Below are 8,478 nucleotides of genomic sequence, written 5' to 3' on the forward strand. Positions count from 1 at the left end.
TACCGGGTAGGGATTCACCAGCCGGTGGCACGATATATCTGACCTGCTAATGCCCTTCTTCTTTTTTACCTTTTTTTTATTACGGAAATTTGGAACCCTAGTGAGTGAAGAGAAGGTAAAGTGACAATTGTACCCTCCGCAAATATTGAGAAAATAAAACAACTAAAAAATTCCGTGGCACGGACTTTTATTTTGTGGTTTTTTTCTTCTGTGCTTTGTTTTTTTTACAAATACTTGACTTTTACATAAATAGAGTTTGACGCTCCACCTTTTAATTTTATAAATTATTCTCCGTAACACTTTGTGATGCACCAACTGTTTTTCTACGTGTGAAAAAAGTCACTTGTGATTTAAATGAAAGGAATAAGAAATGCTATTTAAGAGATGAAATAGCAAAATTAAAAAAATAAATCTACTTTTAAAAATATAAGAATCTATTTTTTTGCGTTTGAATATTCATAAGAAAAAAAATGAAGAAGAAAAATGGATGGTGCAAAGGAAATAAAATTGATTAGTCTTTTGTATGGCATCAATGAGAGCCTGATTTCATTTTTCAAGTCAATAATAATCTTGGGCGCATTTAACATTGCAATTGAACTACACAAAATAATTTGGTGTTGCAATCCTATCCACATATTTATCCGTTTTAATCTATCACTTTTTTTTTCTTTCTTTTTAGCATTTAATATTTACGTATAAGTGAAATTTCATTCACTTAAATTTTTATTTTCTTTTTAAGTAGTAAGAAATAGGTGGTTGTCAGCTATATTTAAAAAAATAAATAAATAAAGAGATAACTCTATTGTAACTTTCTTAGATACCCTTATGTTTTATGACAATAACATAATTTGATGGTACACGATGCGTTGATATTTCTATCAATTATAAATCACTCGTAATAAAATAAATTCTTATGGTATATAACCATATAGAGGGTGTCAAATCTCAATGATCGTATTAAAATTGTTAATTATAAAATTACTTCAAATTTCGATTCAAGAGAAGAGTTGATTTGTTTAATTGTTATTTCTACTTGTAATGAATGTAAAAATTGAAATTAAACTAAGTTATGAGATGATAGGTATCAAGAGAATAGGAACTTATGAATTGACTTCGCCACTAACTTCATAACACGATCAATCGTAATATTTTATGGGGAAATTCATATATATGTATATTCGGGAATCGAGTGGCATCACGTTCACTTCCAATTCAATTATAAAGATATATATGAGCAAGTACTAAGAATAACTCATATTCGGTTGGCACGGACAACCCGTCTTCCCCATAAAATATACTATGCAGTACTCTAATCTACTATGCAGTACAACCCGTCTTCCTATACATGAATTATTAAACTATTCATTCATATATTCGTTAAGTATCATTGCATTGCATGATCATTACTCTTGTAATCACATAAAATAATAGAAGTTTGAATTCGATTAAAGCAAAATCAATTATAAGACAATATAGAGATTTCATTAAAATCGATTATAATCATTAAATCCCAAATGCATAGTACAATTAAGTCAATTGCTCTTAACTATGCAATCAATATATATGATCCATAAAAGATCTCGAAAAATAAGAACAATTAACACATATTACTTGGTTAGGGCTACGTCAATACTCTAAGAAGGGATTTAGCTACTCATGGATAAGGAAGAAATTTTCGTTAACGTGTTGAATGCCATCTCCATGGACTGTTATTTCTGATAGTAACCACCTTCTTCAACGATCAACAATGGAGAAAAGCCCTTAGCCTCCAATTTATCGTTATAACTTGTATAATATTCTCGTCTCTAATCTCCCATTTCAATTGCGGTAATTATAAATTAAATAACCTCAGAACGGGCCCAAATGTGAACCATGATCTTTTGATGAAGTTCGGCCCTTGTATGGTAAGAAATAAGTAAAACATGCAAATCCCGTAGCTATCAGGATTTAATTCTGATTACCTAAGATCGATCATAGGTGAGCTGTGGCGATCGATCGTAACATTGACAAATAAATTCTTGATCTTTGCAAAGCTTGTAACATGTAAATATATTGCTAGGGTGTTTATGACCTATCTTAACTTCATAAATTTCACTTTTTCATCATTTTAAGCATTGAATTGTCCCCGAACATGTCATTGCTCCTCTCGATCCTTGGAAACACCGTTAAAGGTCTGAATTAGGTAGAATTGGCCAAATTTGACAATGAACACCTAAAAATAACTGAAACCAAGTAAATTATATAAATACTACTGCATAATCATTATTAAAGAACTAAGATATGCAACTTTAAGGGCTTGAATGTGCAATATTCAGCGCTTATAAGTATAATAATCTATTTTCAAGGCAAAAGATGGAATGTTTAAGTCACTCTAAGAACATTTATAAGTAAAAAATTAAAAAATAAAAATAAAAATAAAAAATCCTTGCATTTTGAAATAAACAAATTAATAACATTAGTCCTTAAATTTAACTAGGTTGATTTTATAATGAGGTAAATTACATTGGATAATACTTATGTCATGTTCTAAGAGGATGGACTTTATTCTCTAACAGATGTGGTATAATAAATTTCTGACACTTATCCTAAATAACAAATGATTTATACCAATTTTTAACGGGATAACCGGACTCAATCTCTCTACCCATTTGAACAATTGTGTTTTCACTTCCAAAATCCCGTAATACCAATTTAACAACGTCATCCTCCACCACCCTTTCACCATCTCTTTCTCCACCACTCGCCACCACAACACCCATTAAACTATTTCAAACCCATAACTCAGACAACAAACAATAATTCATCCGAACCCACAACGCCAAAATCCACAACCCTTCTCATTCCTAACCTTTCACACCATCAAGAACCAGTTAAGTGAAAATGATCGTATTCAGGTTTGAATTTACCAACAAATCTACGGTTCTCACACTATGTTTAACAATCTCGTTTGACTCGTTTCTTGAATGCTGTGATGTCGGACATGATTGGAGACATTTGATTCCAATGTCGACAAAGAATTCCTTGGCGAATTCATGACTTAATTGTGGTACAGAAGTTGAACATAAATGGAGTATGGCGTCGAGGACCCTAGAATCCATCAGTGAGGTATAGTGCACGTCTAGGTAAAAAGATCTACCGAAGATCCTCATGCATTTTATAAAGATTTCGAATGTGTTATCTTTTCGTCCATGAATGGCGATGAAAAGGTGGCAAATGGTAGAAATATTGAGGGAGTTGAGAAGTTTCAAACCATGTTTATTTGCATCATTGTCGTAATTTTATAATGAAAGTGAAAGATGTAAAACTGACTAACCCCTTTTCTTTTCTTTTTTGTTTGAATTGATTAATTTTTTTTATATCGTTCTATTATTACACAAAATTATACAAGCACTGTCCCAATTACATTCACTTCTCCTACAACAATCTCTTAATTGGCGACTTACCCATTCTGTGACTTTGGCATTGGACGTTCCCAAAATGGGTACTATCGGGTCGGGTGAATTCAATAACAGACGCCAGTTGGCATTCCAGGCTTCTTTCTCCTTTCAGGCCTATCCGAAAGAAAATCCAGTACTTCTTGATCGCAAATGATCGAGTTGATTCAATGATTATATGTTCATCATAACCCTAGCCCATTCCCATTTTGGGCGGAACGGATCTACTAATTCTTTAATTTCAGTTAGTAAAAGGAATCTTGAACTAAGAAATAGACCCTAGAAGCTAAAAAAGGGTATCATGAGCAATTGCAAGTGTATTAATAAATTACACTAGCCACTTTTTGTTAAATATCATTGCTGGGAATTTTAGTATCCTCAATTTTAAAGAAACTATCCATTATTTATATTATTTACATAAAATATTGTGTATTTTATTTTAACCGTTTTCAAGTTTGGTAATGCATTTAATGCATGCTTTTTTACAAGATCTAGATTCCTAGTGACTTTGAATAGCAATTCTATTTTGAGATTGACTCGTGACATTTCTTCTAAACCCTTATTTAAATTAGCACATTTTGGACAAAAATAATAATGTAAAAATTATTTGATATTGTAATTTGATCAAAATATTATAAAATAAATTTATATGAGACAATAAAAGTTGATAGTCTAATTTGACCAAATTAAATAAATATTTATTTTTTTATAACTGTTTGACTATTTAATGTAATTTACTGCAAATGAACTTTGGAATGAAGTTTTGGTTGCATAATTATCATAAAATCTATTTCAAGCTATTATATATGCGTCTCAATATATGTACCCAATCACAACAAGAACATATATATATATATATACAGAGACCTCTCATAATGGCACTCTATTTTGAAATGGAATTGGTAAACAAAATACTAACATTGGTTTATAATTGCAATTTCACGATTCAGCTAGAATAAAAACAAAACAAAACTAGATTAGTTCGGAATTGGAGTGTATACACAATTTTCGTACTCTGCAAATAAAGAACGAAAAATCCTATATGATATACTTTGCAAAATAATAAAATCCCCTAATGTGCTTGTTGTGCACAATTTAATATGCCGGCGGCTCTGGAATTCTGGATTTTCGAGTCTCTCAATTTCTAGATATTTTTCTCCCTCCTCCATACCTTTATTTATAGACTTCTTAGATTAATATGATGATGACATATGTAATTTCTTAACAAGGACACAATTATAACTGGCCAGGTCGGTTATATTATGATTAATTAAATAATTTAAGTTGACCAAATTTGAGCCAATTAAATAATTTAATTAAATACGAGACCAATATTTGATGGTTCAATTTATCAAAACAAAAATCCATTAAATGCTAGTGTCTACATGGATATGGTTCTCATATCAATTGTAATGGTATATATAGGTCATGATTAGGTAACAACCTAAGTGTGTCGAAATGTAACCCAAAAACTTAAGTAATTAAATGGGATAATGCCTAACTCATGTACCATTTCACTTCTCATCCAAATTCGAGGTAGAACATCTCTAACACTAAAACACTAGTCAATACATATTTTTATCTTATAAATTATTAAATTTAAATGGTATTAATAATCCATATTTACCACTCCACGGAATAACCCACAATAAAACAAATCAATAATAACAATAATAAGAGCACTGTATATAAAACCTTCTCAATAAAAGAAAAGAAATACACTATAAATAAGTGGTAAAGCACAATTAAAAGCAAGCCAAGGTCAAAGATTCGAGTCCGCTGGGTGTTCTTTGTGGTTAGTCTCTGTTGTCCCTGTAGTGATTTACCTGACCCCGATGAGGAGGCGCCTTTCCGGGTCCTCGGGGATTAGTCGGGGTTATTGAGAGACCTAAGGGTTCGTGCCATCCAGGACACTCCGGGTTAATTTTAAAAAAAAATTAAAAGCATTAAACGAAATGGAAGCTCAGACAGCTTGGCCACCTAACGTGAACTATCTGACCATTGATTCACTCCCCGGTGTCACTCGCCAAAAACCCAACAACTGGCGTCACATCCCGAGCCTCTCCGAGTCAACCCATTGGGCACTGATCCACCACTCTCTTCACCATCTCCTCCGTTATTCCATCGAAGAACATCTCGGTCACCACCACCCCCAGCGCCACACAGTTTGTCGTGATCCCCGTCCCATTCAACTCCTTTGCCAGTATCTTCACCATTGCCTCCACTGCCGCCTTAGACCTCGTGTATGCCCCATACCCGACGGTGACAACGCCACCACCAACGACGTCAAATAGACGATCCTCCCTCCGCCACCGCGTCTCAGGCGGTTCACCGCCCCTCTGCAGCACACGAACGCCCCTTGGTGTTTACACTGAAAGTTCTATCGAATTCGTCGAGAGAAGTATTGGATATGGTTGGGCATTTGTGGTCCAAAACACTAGCCGAGTTGACCAGGATGTGGGTTTCCGAGTTGAAGGCCGATTCGGCCGCGTCGAAGAAAGACTTGACTTGGGCTGGATCGGAGATGTTGGTTTTTACGGCGACAGCACGGGGAGAGCCGGTGGCGGAGTTAATTTCGGATGCGACGAGGTCGGCTTGGGCCGAGTTGGAAGTGTAGTTGGCGATAAGTTTGGCGCCGAGTGAAACGAGGTAGAGGGCGATGGCATGGCCGATTCCTCGAGAACTGCCTGTGACGATTACGACTCGGTCTTGGAGCGGGAGTGATTGGGTTGCTTGAGCCATGAAGGAGGAGGTGGCTAAGTGTAATACCCCTAGTTTTAAAAAGGGATATAATTAAAATTTTACTATTTATTTTATTATTTTCATTTTTTTTTTCTGGGTGCTTACGTAGCTATGTGCTGATGTATTTATTTAAATTAATTAATTATTGATTTGCATTTATTATTTGATATTTGAATTAAATGGATTTAAGCACTTTATGTGAATTATTTGAATTATTTAAATAGTTTAATTATTGTGTGCTATTTAAATTGTTACTTGTATTATTCTATTTAAATTTCACTGTTGTAAGATTAGGTTATTAAATTAGGTTAGGGTTTTAACTTTATTATACATCTCACATTTGTAGCCGATGTTTATATATCATAGGTTGGTCTATGGGCTGGGTAAGTCAGTTAGGGTATAATTAAACCTAGGATTATTTAGCCTATAAATATACGAGTAATGTTCTGTCTAGGGTTGGAGAACCCTGTTCACGTTGGTGGAGGCAAAGGGAGACCAGAGAGGGCAAACAGAGTGTTCGCCGGGGAATTGAGGAAGACGTCGATGTAAGGCAAGTTCTAATCCTAACTCTTTCCCGTTGACTTATGTGCTTTGCATGTCTAATTCAACTCCAGGAATAAATAAGAATCAAACTTAAACTGGTGTTCATGTCTTTGATGTTTTTAAACTGAATGTGGTCGTGGGTTGTGTACTGTTGTTCTACATACTTTCCTATGAAATTCTTAATCTAAGTCATGTAAACTGATGTACAGAGAGTTGAACTAGTTTATGACACTCTGAGAAGCCTTAATATTACTCTGGTTCACATGATTGATTTACTTAAAACAGCATGTGTTCTTGAATTATAAACTGCTCGTTCTAACCTCTCGTTGTATAATTCTTGTTCCGATTGTTGTTGGTGAATGACTAAGGCATTAAACTGTTTTTGGATCATACTGAGACATAACTTAAACTAGTAGCAGTCTTAGTAATTTAGGACGGATGAACTGGACGTCGCCGGAGAGGACACAGTTGAAGGAAGTAAGCAGAACGGAGGAAAAGAGGAAGGAGACGGCTCCATGAAAACATGGAGCCGGCTCAAAGTGACTTGGAGGCGGCTCTAAGTGGTTTAGAGGTGGCTCCATCTTCTTTGGAGGCGGCTCCAACTTGGTTGGAGTCGGCTCCTTCAAGGTTTCTTCAGTTTTTTTTGGTTTTTTGCGATTTTTGGGCTACTGGGGTTGGATTTTAAGGTTCCAGATTAAATTAGGAGTTGTTCTAGGGGAGTACAGTGATGTCTAAACCCTTATTAAAGCTTCAGGAGGCATGGTAATACGTAAAATACCATAGGAAGTAATGTAAAAAACAGTAGGGAATTCTACAGAAAGTCTAAGTGTTGGCTTAGATGCGGATGATTTAGGTTGCTCATATTTTAATTAGCAATAGACTTAATGAATTTATGGTTTGAATCATGTCGCAATGTTATAAAAGTAAGCATACCAAGTACTGGAACTTAGTTGTTCTGTTATGCTTAATGGGAACCTAGTTGCTAAATATACAGTATTGTGTCTTATAAATTTACAGAATATCTTGGAATAGTTTAAAGTGAGCATGTTAATTTTGATAATGTTATTATTATGCTTATAGTGGATTACATAATGGATTATACCTATTATCCATATTTTAATCTTATTGGAGAATCATGTATCGGTAGAACAAAACAAGCATGTCGTATACATATTCTTATTATACTTGTGATGGATTCTGGTTATATTTGTTATGGACTTGTTGATATTCATTTTCTTTATTAGTGATATCAACTGCTGGATGGTATGGATTAGTTGGTATTTACATATATATCTGTATTATTAACTACTGGATGGATGGATGGTATGCACTGATATGGGACGGTGACATACTAGGGACGGATTGGTTTCAAAATACTATATCCTACCTACACGGAATAAGGGAATGGATTTTAAAACAAATCCTACATATACTTAAGTCAAAGAAGATGCACAAGCTGAATGACTAACTGGATTCTTTATGGATAGTTAGGATCGGGCTTTAAATATATTTTTTATGGTACCGCGATGTGAGCTTGAGTCTCAGAGTCGTCGGTTAGGGAGCATATATGCAGTAGGATGTGTAGCTGGATATGAGAGGTTGAGGTGTACCCTGTTAGGTCTAGGTACTCATGCTTACCTATGGGTGCGTTTTCGCGTGTTGCCTTCTATTCAGGTTGAGACCCTCTCCATAGTCAAGTGAGAGTCCTGTAGTGTGAATATACATACGTACGGACTAATAGCTATTATTGAGTTGGTTA

General features: G+C 34.7%; 1 pseudogene; it reads right to left on the bottom strand.

The window, feature by feature from the left end:
* Positions 1-5,380: 5,380 nt before the first annotated feature.
* Positions 5,381-6,343, bottom strand: LOC132295665 (NADPH-dependent aldehyde reductase-like protein, chloroplastic; annotated as a pseudogene).
* Between the last annotated feature and the right edge of the window lie 2,135 nt (positions 6,344-8,478).

Source organism: Cornus florida, unplaced genomic scaffold (genome assembly GCF_030987335.1).
Source record: "Cornus florida cultivar Cherokee Brave unplaced genomic scaffold, ASM3098733v1 CherokeeBrave_3.0.0_Hap2_Chr02, whole genome shotgun sequence".
Taxonomy (NCBI): Eukaryota; Viridiplantae; Streptophyta; class Magnoliopsida; order Cornales; family Cornaceae; genus Cornus; species Cornus florida.